This window comes from Hipposideros armiger, unplaced genomic scaffold (assembly GCF_001890085.2).
Source record: "Hipposideros armiger isolate ML-2016 unplaced genomic scaffold, ASM189008v1 scaffold_327, whole genome shotgun sequence".
In the NCBI taxonomy this organism is placed as follows: Eukaryota; Metazoa; Chordata; class Mammalia; order Chiroptera; family Hipposideridae; genus Hipposideros; species Hipposideros armiger.
In genome coordinates this window covers 1,851,250-1,866,143 of record NW_017731677.1, presented here as the reverse complement: position 1 = coordinate 1,866,143, position 14,894 = coordinate 1,851,250, and the positions used below count along the sequence as shown (strand labels likewise).

Below are 14,894 nucleotides of genomic sequence, written 5' to 3'. Positions count from 1 at the left end.
CTCATGGCAGCCCAGCTCCAGGTCGAGCTGTTGTTCAGCATCTTAGCTGTAGAGGGCAGTGTCACTGGCCCTCACATGTGGGATGCGAACCGGGGCCCTCTGGCGTCCCAAGCCAGTTCCCAACCATTGCGCCACTCGGCCGGCCCGAAAAACTTCATTTTTAAATAAGAGAATTGATATGGTTGATAACAAAAAAATCATTAGAAACATAATGAAAATTTAAAAATCTAATTTACAATAGTAAATGAAAGATTAAAGATACAGACATTAGTTCAGTGGTTGCCAGAGGGTAAGGAGGGAAGGGGGTGGTAGATGAGGGTAAACAGGGTCAAATATGTGGCGATGGAAGGAGAACTGACTCTGGGTGGTGAACACACAATGTGATACATAGATGATGTATTACAGAATTGTACACTTGAAACCTATGTAATTTTACTAACCATTGTCATCTCCAATACATTTTAAAAAATAATAATCATAACAAGTATTGCCAATGATGTAGAAAAACTGAAATCCTCATAAATTGCTGGTGGGAATGGGAAAAAAAAGAAAATAGCATTTATTAAAAAGAGAAACAATCCTATATTTTAAAAAATGGCAAAGGACACAGATCTGAAGACAAAAAAGAGAAATTAAAATGCTCATAAACATGAAGAGATACTAACCACACTAGTCATTAAAGAAATGCATATTGAGCAACAAGGGGATATCACTCCCATCTCAAAAGTAATTCAGTGATGAATGTTGGGGGTTTTGGGGGGATGGGGACACTTCATAAATTGGTTGCTGGGAATAAAAATTGGTATAATCCATTTGGAAGGTAACTGGACTATCTCTATCAAAATTTAAAATGCACATATCCCTTGTGTCAGTCACTGAATTTCTAGGAATTCATCCTGCAGATACGCTCTCTTACTTATGTAAATACAAATGCACACGAGGGTTTGCAGTAGCATTGTAGCCATACAAAAGTCAGAAAATAAGCAAGTGTCCTTTTCAGTAAGGAACACTTAGAATATATATATATATAGTGAAGCATTATTCACATTATACTACTATTGGGTTGTTGGAAAAGTCATAACGCATGTTTGCGACAGATGGCACTAGTTCATTTTTTTTTTTAAGATTTTATTGGGGAATTGGGGGGAGGGGAACAGCATTGGGAAATCGGGGAAGGGGAACAGAAAAGTTGCTGTCCTTTTGTTCTTCAGTCTAGTTGTGGAGGATGTCGCTTCACTGGCCCATGTTGGTATGATCATTGTGCTCTTCCCGGGTGAGGCAATTGGTCACCTGTCATTGGTCAGCCACTCACAGCGACTCCCAGTAGCTCACAATAGCTACCAACGGCTCATGCTGGCTGCAAGCCACTCACTTAGCTCATGGCAGCCCACTGCAGCCTTGCTGCAGCCTATGCCATTGCTGTCGACTCACAGCAGCCCAGCTCCAGGTTGAGCTATTGTTCATCATCTTAGCTGTAGAGGACGAACATCACTGGCCCTCAATGTGGGATCTGAACTGCAGCCCTGCTGCTCAGAGGTGGTGCTCCCAAGCGAGCTCTTAATCAGCTGAGCCACTCGGCCGGCCCACTAGTTCATTTTTGGAAGCACTAGAGTCATTCGCATCTATGGTATTGCTATGTCATTTGACAGCTGACAGTTCTAGCTTTGTTCTAAAAAAAAATTGAGCAATTTGGTTGAGTTTTGGAGCTTTTACAACAAGGAGAAGATGGAAGACCAAACTGTGCATTTTTGCCATTTTACTGTTTTACATCCATAAAGGGAAGAACGCACGTCAAGCTTGTGAAAAGTTGCATAAAGTTTACGGTGACAATGCTCTACAAGAATGTCAGTGCCAACAATGGTTCACGAAATTCCATGCTGGTGATTTTGATCTCAATGACGCTCCTCAGTCAGGGAGGCCCACCGAGGTTGATGATGACAAAATAAAGGCACTGAACGAATGAAACCCACATTACACGACACGAGAGATTGCAGAAACATTGAACATCCATCATTCAAGCGTTCACAACCACCTGAAGAAGCTGGGATATGTAAGCAAGCTCGCTATTTGGGTTCCGCAGGAACTCAGAGAAGTTCATTTGATGGCACATATAAACATCTGAAATATGCTCATTAAACGTGAGGAAAATGATCCTGTTTTGAAGCGACTGATAACTGCTGATTAGAAGTGGATTGTTTACAACAATGTGGTGCGCAAACGGTCTTGGTCCCAACGTGATGATTCGCCTCAAACGACATCGAAAGCAGACATTCATCAGGGGAAGGTTATGCTCTCAGTGTGGTGGGATTTTAAAGGTGTTGTCATGTTTTTTGAGCTCCTACCAAGGAACCAAACAATCAATTCGAATATGTACTGTAAGCAATTGGACAGTTTGAATGAATTCATCATTCAGAAACGTCCAGAGCTCATTAATTGTAAAGGAGTTGTGTTCCATTGCGACAACACAAGACCACACACAAGTTTGATCACCTGTCAAAAATTATTGGAGCTTGGATGGGATGTGTTGCCACACCCACCATACTCACCTGACTTTGCATCGTCAGACTTCCACTTGTTTTGCTCTCCTCAAAACTCCTTGCGTGGTATAATGTTCAATTCAGATGAGGCTGTAAATCAGCACCTTGTTCAGTTTTTTGTAAATAAAGACAGGTCCTTCTATGAACGAGGAATTAAGAAGCTCATTGAAAGATGGCAAAAGGTTATCGAACAAAATGGGCAACACATCATGGATTGATCTTTGTTCTTTATATAAATCAATGACCTTTGAAAAACATAGACAAAATACGTCATGACTTTTCCAACAATCCAATATTTAAAACAGTAAAATTAGTCTATATAGTGATATGGTGAAATGGCCAGGGTATATTTTGTGATAAAGCAAGCAAGATACAGAACACTGCTTAGTGTAAGTCCATTTACAATTTTTAAAGCATACACCTATATGTACAGATGCTTGCCTACACATAGAAAATCTCTGGCGCAACAGGCAAAAATAGATAAATATGATTACCTAAGGGGAGTAGGACATGAAGCAAAGCATATGGGCACTTTTATCTTTCACTATATACCCTTCATACTATATAGATGTTAATAGTGATCATGATTTTTTTTTTTTAATTTTAAGAAACTAATTTTGGGCTGGCCGAGTGGCTCAGTTGATTAAGAGCTTGCCCAAGAGTGCGAGCTCTGAGCAACAGGGTCGCCCATTCGATTCCTACGTGGGCCTGCGACGCTGCGCCCCAAGCTGAGCTTCTGCTGAGCTGCCAACAGGTGGCAGGATAGCTCAGCTGGTGAGAGCACATGCTCCTAACAACAAGGCTGCTGGTTTGAATGGTGGGCTACGCCCACCCTCAACTAAAGACTGAACTCAACACCTTGAGCTGAGCTGCCACTTGGATGGCTCAGTGGATACAGCGTACGCTCTTAACAACAAGGCTGCTGGTTCAACTCCCGCATGGGATGGTGGTTACGCCCACCCGCAACTAAGACTGAACTTGGCACCTTGAGCTGAGCAGCATGACTGGACTTGGAGCTGAGCTTGCTACATCCTCCATAACTAAGACTGAAGGACAACAACTTGGCTGTTCCCCTTCCCCAATTCCCCAATTCAAAAAAAAAATCTAAAAAACAGAATACTTAAAAAAAAAGAAAGAAACTAATTTCTATAGTAAATACATGGGATCTTATTTTCTTATAGTTACAGGTTCCTAAGATCTAGGACATTGGTTCTTTATAAATTATTTATTCATTATTTAATTCTGATAAAGACAACACTGTGGGGTATCATAATACCCACTTGACAGAGGAGGAAATTGTGCTTTGAAGAGGTTAAATAACTCTCTCAAGGTCACACAGTGGCTCTGTCACGGCAAGGATTTGGATTTAAATTGGAATGTGTCTATTTCCAAGGTCACAAAACAGTACTGGACACTGGCCCCCAATCCTTCACGATTGATATGTGCATTAGGACCACTAGACCGGGAGGGCAAGGATCTTCCTCTGTGTTGGTCTCTGTGCTCGTCAGGCTCTGGCAGAGAATAGACTCACAAGAACTGTCTCTTGCATGAGTGAAAAGCACAATACATTTAACAGGCTGACTCATGGATCTGACTGATTTCATCACAAGAATTAGGTAAAAATCAGAAAACACCAAGAAAGGAAATAATGATAAGACCTTTACTTCCATTCTTTCTTTAGTACTATCTAGGGCCATGGCATAAGTCAGCCAGCGCGTGCTCCCCAGGCTGTCCCACCCCCTTGCATAAATGGAACCATGTGACTGAGTTCAACCAGTGGAACCCTGGGGGAAGTGATGAATGCTGCTTCCTGGACCTGACTATCAACAAATATTCGGTCATGTCTTAGCAAGCTTATACTGTTTTATATAGGATTCTTGCAGAGATGCCTCTCTCTGTTGTCTGCAAATACTATTTCATTATCTTTTAGCCATTAGTGTTACAGTTGAGAAGTTCAGTATTTTTCTAATTATTATTTTTTTTGTAGGTAACCTTTTCTTTTCATCTGAAAGACTGTCATATATTCACATCAGGAGTTCAGAAATTTTATGAGGATATTGCCTGGTGAATCTTACTTCTCATAAGTCCTGCCTTAAATTTGGTGAACGCTTTTAATCTGCAAATTCAGATCTCTCTTCCACTCAAAATACTCCCTCTCCTTATTGTTTTAGAATTAATTCTTTTTCCAATTCCTTTATAAAATTCTGTGTTCCACATATAGAGTGTTTGGGATTCTTCTCCCTAAACTTCTTTCCCCTTATAGTTTCCTTCTTTATATTTTTGCTCTGGGCTTTGATGTATAACCACTTGCCTCCCCAGTTACCATCCTCCCCTTCAATCAATCTGCTGAATTACTGAATTGGGAAATTACGTGATTTAGCTCCACGTTTGTGCTACATTTGAATCTCTTTCAATGTCTTTGTCAGCTTGGGTTTAGACTGTCACCTGTTATGCTCTAGCAAGTCACAGTCAAGGAAAAGGTTCTATTAGTTCTGACTAGTCTTCTCTTCTAGCTGCCAGGACCACTTAGATGAGTTTTCATGTCATTTTGTCTCCTCATTTATGTTCAGGACTGGTTGTTGGAGTCTCCTAATTGGCATCAGCCACTGAAAGGGTATGGAGGAAATATTTTCTACCCTGGGAGCATGGCAATCTAGAAACAGCAGGTTGTCAGTCACCTGTTAAGACATCAAGGGTGATTCCACATTCTAGTGCAAGGCAAGTCCTCACTCTCTGCCACCTCAGGGTCAGGGAGGATGCAGACCCCATCCAGCTCCTGCTTGACTTCATAGTGATCAGAGAAAACAAGGTACCCTGGGCCAGCCGAGTGGCACGATGGTTAAGAACTGACTTGGGACGCCAGAGGGCCCCAGTTCGGATCCCACATATGAGGGCCAGTGACACTGCCCTCTACAGCTAAGATGCTGAACAACAGCTCAACCTGGAGCTGGGCTGCCTGTGAGCGACGGCATAGGCTGCAGCCCCTGCTGCAGTGGGTTGCCATGGGCTACCGTGTGTGGCCAGCAGGCAGCATGAGTGGCCAGAGCTGCCGTGAGCGGCCGTCCAGAAGCCGGGAAGAGCGCAATGATGGTGCCAACTTGGGCCAGTGAAGCAACGTCCTCCACAACTAGACTGAAGAACAAAAGGACAGCAACTTGTCTGTTCCCCTTCCCCCAATTTCCCAGCGCTGTTCCCATCCCCCAATTCCCAATAAAAATCTTAAAAAAAAAAAAAAAGGTGCCCTTAGGGCTGATGTCACCCTTTCCCTCAGGTCCATAGATCTCAGAATTAGCATTTTCTCAGGCTCCCCCATCCTGACCTTTCCTTATTTTGAGGCAATCTCCTTTCTAGTTCTAACTCTGTTCTTGAGGAAAAAAGCCCTCTGTCCAGTCTTCCCTCCTGAACTCAGCCTCATGTCCTTCCCCGCTAACTGAAGAGGAGGAGGAGTTGGGAGTTGAGAGTCAAGGAGAAGAGGGCTACAGTTAGGTGGCCACCTTCCCAGAATCCTCTGTGTTCTTACAAATTGTCTTATGTCAATCTTTAAGTGAAAGGGAGGAAAAAATAGTCCACACAGGGTTGAGAGAATGAAATCATATCATTTAAATAATCGGAATGAATCGTGATCATGATCTAGGAGAGTAAAGTACTGCACTGAAAACCAGATAACCCACTGCTCACTGGGTTGGGGACCCCTTGCAGGGGATCTCATGGTGCTGCACCTCAGTTTTTCCTTCTGTTAAATGAAAATGTTAGACCCTGCTATGGATTGAACATTTGCATCCCCCAAAAAGGAAGCCTAATCCCCAATGTAATGCTATTTGGAGGTAGGGCTTTGGGGGAGGTAATTAGGCCATGAAGGTAGAGCCCTCATGAATGGGATTAGTGCGCTTTTGATAAGCAATAAGAGAGATGATCTCTCTTGGCCATTCGAGAATATAGCAAGAAGTTCAGAAAGCAAGTCCTCTGCAGACACTGGATCTGAGGGCACCTTGATCTTGTACTTCCCAACCTTCAGAGCTGTGACAGATAAAACTTGTTTAAGCCACCCAGTCTATGACATTTTTGTTATAGCAGCCTACACTGACTAAGATAGAAACAGTCATCCCCAATGCCTAATCCCACGTTGAAGCGCTCTTGAGAGTATTCATTTTCTGAGATTGCTAGGAAAAATACAAAAGGTTTGTAATAAACTACAACATGGGTTTTAAAAGTGGTCATATCTTGTAAGCCTTGTAAATCACTTCTGAAGTAGCTTAAGTCCCTCATCATTTCCTTATGCTGCAGCCTCTGCCAAAGGATTACAGGATATCAGCTACCCCAAAAGAATTATGCATTGAGCACGCCAGCCAAATCTAGGAGGCAGAGAAAATGCCACCTCATTCAGCGAGTGCGTTGGATTCAGAGTCATAAAGTATCCAAGATGGGACTCCTTAGATGCCATCAAGTCAAGCTCAGTCTCCTGATTCATGCTCAGCCTGGGTCCAAACAGACTCAGAAACAAGAAGTGCAATTAAGGCAAGAATCAAGACAAACAGCATTTCACATTCTCAAAACAGTGAAAGCTCAGTTCTTCCATCTGCCCAGCTGTTTAGGAAACCACAACAGCAAACAGCTACAAACACAAGTTATGACCTGGAGTTCTCAGGGCCTTTGGTTCCACAGAACAAACAAAGACAAAAGAGAACAGAAAGCCACAAGGATTAGATCACTGGGCTCTGTGGTCCATGTATCCCTCCTTAACGACCAGAGAGATCAGTGGAGACTGACCATGGAATGCACTTTCCATCCTGCCCTAGTGATGTTAAGCCAGCCCAGCCCAGGCGGCTTGGCTAGCCCCTAATATGTGAATGGATTCATCATACTCATTCAGTTCAAACACTGGAGTTCAACTATTTCGCCAACTTGTTTTCCCTTTCCAAACCTGATCCCTATGTCCTTGCCTCCGAAGCTCTTCTCTCTGTTTGTGGAACCAAACTCATCCCTGAAGCCTGGTGCTGGACCCAGGTTCCTGTGGGGGAGGGACACATTTCTCTCTACGCTCAAGGAACCCCACACACGTGAGAGAATTAGAGAGCCCTCATAGACATGTGCACGAAAAGAGGTTCAGAGACAGAACAGGAACATAGGTATAAAAGACATCCCGAGCTAGGGATGAGGTAAGGTACCTTGGGGGCTTAAAGGATCATTACAGGATGATAAGAAGATGTTTAGTAAACAGAAGTTTGCCCTGCCCTGTAGGTGGGTCAAAAAGAGATTATGGCTGATAACCTCTTATTATGGGCAAGCCCCCTAATTTAGGTTCTTCTTGGTAGGTAAAGGGAGGGGCAGAAGTTTCTCTTAAGCCTGAAGCTAAAATTGCCTTGAGCTCAAAACAATCTGCATAGCACTAAAGTACATCTTGGGGTAACTAGCTCTGAGCCCCCACGTTCTCTAGAACGGGCCTCCAGCTTCCTTCTTCATACCCACACCTGAGTTAATGCCTGTTCCAAGGAACTCTCAATCAACTTTTAATTTAAATGAGCCTGGTCTCCAAGACCATACCCTGGAAAATGCCTGGCATGCTGCAGTGTTAGTGAGGTTTTCCCTTAGACCTAGTTTAGAATGGGCTGGGACATTTGAGGTTGATTAGTGGAGACTATAATAGGATGTTAAAAAAGCAGTTTGGGGCCAACTTGTGAAGAGCCTTGAATGCTAAGATGTTGACTCTTATCCTAAAGACCACTGGGAGCTTTGAAAGGTTATTGAGAAGAAAGAACCCTTCATCAGATCTGTCTATACTTTTAAAAGGCCACCCTGGAGTTACTGTAGAGAATGGATATGAGTGAGGCGAGAGAAAAAGCAATATCAATTCACAGGGGAGTAGAGTTACACAGGTGAACATTGCTATAGGTCATGGCAGTGAGGATGGAGAAAAGTGAGCAAAATCCTAATAGAGTAGGAGAAGTGAATTTGACAGATACAGGTCTTGAGATGATTTGAAAACGAAGCCTAAGCTGGTAGGTATAGTAGGTTTTATAGTGTCTCCTCCAAATTCATGTCCACCTAGAACCTCAGAAGGCGACCTTATATGGAAATAGGGTCTTTGCAGATGTAATTAGCTAAGGATCTCAAGATTATGTCGTACTTGATTTGGGGTGGGCCCTAAATCCAATGACTGGTGTCCTTATGAGAATAGGAGAAGACACAGAGGCAGAGAGAAGAAGGACATGTGAAGACAGAGGCAGCGATTGAAGATATGTGGACACAAGCCAAGGAATGCTAGGAGCCACCAGAGGATGAAGAGTGAAGAAAGGGTCATCATTCTCTACAGCCTTCAGAAGGAGCATGGCCTTTCGGACATCTTGATTTCAAACTTCTAGCCTCAAGAACTGTGAGAGAATAAATATCTGTAGTAGTAAGATACCCAAATTGTGGTACTTTGTTATGGTAGCACTAGGAAATCAACACAGCATGGAGCTAAGCGGGAGGGATAGGAGTGAGAGACTTGACACCAGCAATAGCTGGGAGCAGGAAGGGGGAAATAAAAATAGCTAACAGAGCACTTACTATTTGTGAAGTATTGCATTAAGATCTTTACAGGTTAGTTTCATTTAATCTGTACAATCACCCTATTAGATAGGTATGGGTATTTCCCTCTTTTTCTAGATGAAGTGGCTGAGACTTAATTAACTTACTCAAGGTTAAATGTCTAGTAACCCAGTTCAAGGTTTGAGCCTGATTCCAAATCGCATGTTATACTTCCAGACGTGCAGAAGACAGGGATTGGGTTAATATGATTGTGTCAGTGTGTCCCTGAATAAAAATCACGAGATAGTAAATCTCAGAGATGTTTTTATGACACATTTTTAAATGGAAAAAGCTTTGGAACACACACAGGCACTTGGGTTTGATTAAAAATGCAGTCAGAAGCAATTGTCTCTCCCCACTTACTATTCTATGTTCACTCAGTGGGATTAGCAGGCTGCCTCATGTCGTTCCTCCTCACCCAGAGCACACAGCCTCCTAAACAAGGGTGGGCAAGTGGGGAGGTGGGGCAGGGTTTATGATATCAACAGGGGACAGTGTCCTCTTACCACCACATAGGCCCCTGGCACTGGATTCCAGGAAAAAGACCTCCACAAAACCAAGCAGAACTGTTCCCATCTGCAAACAATCCTCTTTGTCAAAATTCTCATCTATTTTTTGTTTGTTTGTTCTGTTTTTTTCCTGCAGACATACACACAAAGGTAGATAAAGCAAAATACATGATAAGAGGTTAACGTAGGAGTAAGGAAACGCAGGCTGTGGATAGGAAAATGAGAGGAAAGGGGACCAAGGTGTTCTGATTGTCAGCGCACTACATACATGACAGACACACACACAAAAATTCACATATGCTCATTAAATGCATATATAAGAACCCAGTGCACCCACAGACACAGGCGCATGTGCACGCACGCGTGCGTGTGCGTGCGAACGCACACACACATCTGTCTCTTCCCTCCCTGACAACTCCCCAACTTGTCCCAGGGGAGGGGTGTTTCCTGATGGATTTTTACTTCTTTGAAGGAAGAAACAGCTCTGATTGAGTGCAACCACAGGGATAGCTTAAGGGGGAGGGTGGGAAGGGTGGAGGCCCAAGGCGAGTCCCTGAGAACCTGGCAAGTTTCTGTCCTCAAGTTCAGAACGCTGAGCCTGCTGGGTTGTGCATGGGAAAGTTCTCAGAATTGACCCTCTCTGGGTCAGCATGTGAATTTTCTAGTTGGAATAGAGTAAAAAGTTCATTATTTTTGAGAAGCAAGAAGAGGGAGGAGGTTGCCTTTTTCCACTAAGGGCTGACCAACAGCTGTCATTTTAATGGCAATAACTGACAGGAACAGCTTGGTGGCATCATATTTAATGGGAAAAGACCAGCTCACCTCATGCCCTGGTTGCTATGTACAGAGTTCCAAGGAGGCCATAACAAAGGCTGTGAGAGTCACTGCTCCGGGTAGAAGGAAACAGAGCTTGCCCCAGAGAAGGGGGGCTTGCTTTTCTCCAGCCTTGTAGGAATTTATGAGGTCTGCAGAGTGGAGTTTATGGAGGTGGCCCAGGAGGCAGTTAAAGCCCCTAGGAATTGCTCACATATCCTTCACTCCAAGGAGCTTCTCTAATGATTGAAGTGGGGAGAACATAATTAAAGAACTCAGGTCTCTTGTGGCCATATTTAGACATAGTGGAAGATTTTCTGGCATTTTAAAAATAGCATCAGCTTCCATTTTATCCCCTCTGGGAGTTCACTGACCCAACAGAAATTGGCTATTCCTCGGAGGAGGAAGAGAAAATGAGCCACACCATTTTAGACGAAAATGAAAGCTGCAGCAGGTTTCATTGGCCCTGAAGGAGAAAAGAAGCATCTCCTTCAAGAATAAATATGTGTGCGTTTAAAAAATCAGCCGCCATATTTTCTTTGCTTTCCACCTCATCCCCACCCTGGGAAGAAACAAATTGAGGACACGTGTTGGTGAGGCCTCGCAGTAGGTAGAGCTGACGATAATGTTGCCAGGTCCACTTCAGAAGTCAGTGTTGCTGACTGAAGTGGTGGCCGAATGCCCAAGTCAGGGGGCTAACAAATCAAGTGGCTTAAGGTCAACAGATCTGCCACCAAGAGCCCTTCAAGCAGGAGAGGACGCAACAGACATTTGTTCAGTCACTGGTGGGTAATGCAGGGAGCTGGAGTGGGGTAATCTTAACCCAGTAGCATTCAGAGCTAATACTGCCACGTGAAGTTCCAGGCTCTCCATCCTACAGTGGGCTACAATTTCCTCTAAGGCCAAACCATAATTTTTCTACCTCCTATCCAGCTGCTATGAGAAGCCCAGTTTTTTTGTTTTTTTTTATCAGGTTCCTTATCCCAAGTGTTTCTGAGGCATGTTGGGGTGTTCCCCAGGTCCATGCTGTTTGTCCCTTGTCACTTTGGTCAACCATCTGAGACTGGATCTGTTTCTTGTAGAGGACTCTTCTTAACATCACATTATCAGCTTCTCAAGACTTGTCACCCGAAGAATGGACATGGTTCTATCCCTAAGTCCCCAAGCCCAAGCAAGACCACTCTGTAATGTATAATATCACGTCACTGAAGGCACTGGACTCTCACAGAAAGGAACTGCAACAGGCAAAGAGGAAAGTAAATGCTAGATCATGGATGTGGCTAGTCCCAGTATCCACAGTGGTCATCCATTTCCATCCCCTCCCTTCTGGTTCTCTAATAATAATCTCTGCAGGGGCTCATTTACTTCCCCTCAATGAGACTTCCAGGGGCCACATGACCCTTTCTTGCATCCCAGGCCTCCAAATCCTGAGTAACCACATATATAATGACCACAATGGAAAAGGAAATACAATCTCAGAGATGTGATTCCAAACACAATCAAGTCAACTTTTTATATTATGGGCACAGCCTGGGCGTAGTTATGCTGTGAACCGGGGCTGGCTGCCACTAGCAACAGACTTGGGGCCACTTGCAAGAGGTACTGCGTTACTTGTACCCCATTATCCAGAGGTACTTGTACCCCATTATCCAGAACATTCCATTGCAGGAGCGAAAGGCAGGCTCAGCTCTAGTTCTCAGTTACAACAACAGTAACAACAGCAGTAATTATAATAGCAGCTACGGTTCATTGCATAGCCTATACCAATAACAGTGCTAACCACTTTGTATATATATATATAAAACTTCTAATCTTTCCATTGCTACCAAGGTTAGCTATTAATACCATTTTATGGTTAAGAAAACTAAGGTGACATAGGGTAACTTCTCTATCATGCTCTTAGAAAAATTAGAAATAGGATTAGTATCAAGATTCTCCAAGACACTGAACCAGTATGAAGACTGACTCCCTTCCCCAAGCAACTACAGAGGAAAAATACCAAAAAAGTGCCTGGAGACATGATGTTATACTATTTTGAACTGGTATATGGGTGATGCTTTGGCCTCTAATAGGAGGCATGGCTGCATACTCTGGGAGGGTACAACAAGATAGGGACTCTTGGTGTTCTGCCCTTGCTCTCTTCTGTTATTGCCTTGGACAAACAATTTCTGCCCTCCTACCTGTGGCTCTCAGCTCTGGTCCAGGTGCTCCAGGTAACATAAACAAGGCAGCACACACTTGTGAAGCGCTAAGAAAAGCAAGTGGAGACTAACCTGGAACAGAAATGCTCCACTCCTGTGCTTCCAAACTCGTGGGGCTGGTTAATTTTGGTAATGTAGGGATGCTTCCTCCTGGTAGGCAAAGAATGAGGCCCTGACCTAAGGGTCAGAAGCGACTGATTGGCTTTCCCATGCGTGGCCTTCTCCTTTGCAGGGCTTAACTCCTTAACTGGAGCTAATTAAGGGTGTTGCAATCTAAGGTCTACTCTTGTCTGACAAAATAGCCAATATCCCAGAGCCAAAATAACAAGACATTTCAGAAGGGTAACTGTTTAAAATGAAAATAACTTAGCAGGGTATAGTCCACCAAAAATAGAAATATTAGCACCAAAAATTGTTTGCCTAATAAAAATATTAAAGGAGATAATAGGAGCGATTAGCAATTTGAAACAAGAACAAGATAGCATAAAAAGGAAAGGAAAAAATTATATATATGAAAAGACACTAGTTAAAATACAGAATGTAAACGAAATAAATAGCAGCAAGAATTAGCTAAGAAATGGATTAGCCAATTGAAAGACTCGATTGAGAAAAAATTTCCAGAGGGAAGGATGAAAAGCTGAAGAAATATAAAAGAAAACCCAAGAGGGACGAGGTAGGGGGAATGGAAGTAGAAATAACATCGGAATAATAGAACTCCCAGAAAGAGGAAACAATAGTGGAGAGGAGGAAATACTTGAAGACATAAATAAATGTCCCTGAATAAAAGAGAAGAAGAAGGAAATGGAAGAGGAGATGGCTTCAGATTGGAAGGGTCAGAGAGTCCCAAAGAGAGAGTATAAGGAAAAGGCCCACATTAAACATCTAATGAGACAATGTGAGACTATCTAAACCAAGGAGGAAATTATGAAAGCTCCTAGAGAGCTTTGCATTAATAAGCAAAGACTAGATTATTTTCAGATGTTTCAATAGCAACAGTAGATATTAAGTACTTCACTTAGAGAACAGAAAATTCCAGGAAATAATATAAGATGTAAATGAAGTAATAGTCATCAAAATCTTAGGAGAAGTATCTACAAGCGAAGACAAGGAAAACTTACATCCATAATAACCCAGAATTAAAACTCTAGATTAGGGGTTCTCAGAGTGTGGGACCTGGACCAGCAGCTGAAGCATCAACTTAGAATTTATTAGAAATACAAATTCTCAGGCCCTTTCCTAGACTTGCTGAATCAAAAACGCTGAGTGAGGGGCCCAGCAAGCTGAGAACTAACAAGCCCTCCACTAAAGTTTGGACGCACCACTCAAGTTGGAGAATCGCTGGTCTCAAAGTGTGATTTGGGGGCCACTGGAAATCCCGGAGACCCTCTCTAGGGATCTACAAGGGCAAAACAATTTTCCTAATGATACTATAATGGTATTAACCTTTTAATTCTCATGAGTATATAGAGGAGGTTTTTCAGAAGCTAAATGATTTATAAAATAAAGAAAATGAATATAGTAGCCAATATGAGAATCCAGCTGTCTTCTCTAAGGCAGATAAAAAGAGGTTGGCAAAATGTGAAACAATGCCACTCTTTTGTTTGGGAAAATGCAGTTATTTTTGTGAAAAGGCGTTATCATGTAAAGCGTTTGCTATTAGTATTTTTCAATGAGTTAAAAAACATTCATAATATTCTCAGCCTTCACTTTTAATAGGTTAAATTTTAGTAGCTATAACTCCCATAAACAAAACGTCTTTGGAGTTCCAAATACTTTTTCAGGGGGGAAAACGGTCTGAGACGACAAAGTTTGAAATGTTGATCTGGGTATTATTAGTATCATGGAAGATTAAAAGATAGAAAACAATGATATGAGAAGAAGTTAACATTTTTGTCTAGTGGGATTACAGAGCAACAGTAATTCAAAGAAAAACAAAGGATTCCAAAGAAACTTAAAAAGTGGGATAAACTGAAATAAAAAAAAACTTTGCTGGTAAAAACAGGTCCAAGGTATTAATAGCTACATCAAGTGGACTAAATATTACAATTAAAAAAGAAAGACTGTCAGAGTGGATAAACAAAATGATACAAACATATGCTATTTACAAGAGACACAAGAACACGCTAATATTGAAAACAAGAATAGGAAAAGAAGGGCCTGACGAGTGGCGCATTGGTTAAGAGCTGACTTGGGACGCCAGAGGGCCCCGGTTCGGATCCCACATATGAGGGCCAGTGACACTGCCCTCCACAGCTAAGATGCTGAAC

At 42.6% G+C, this 14,894-nt stretch overlaps 1 long non-coding RNA gene across 1 annotated transcript in view; it reads right to left on the bottom strand.

Moving 5' to 3' along the window:
• LOC109392350 (uncharacterized) overlaps nucleotides 1–14,894 on the bottom strand; it is a 187,178-nt gene that overhangs the window by 33,999 nt on the left and 138,285 nt on the right. The gene's annotated exons all lie outside the window — the stretch shown is intronic.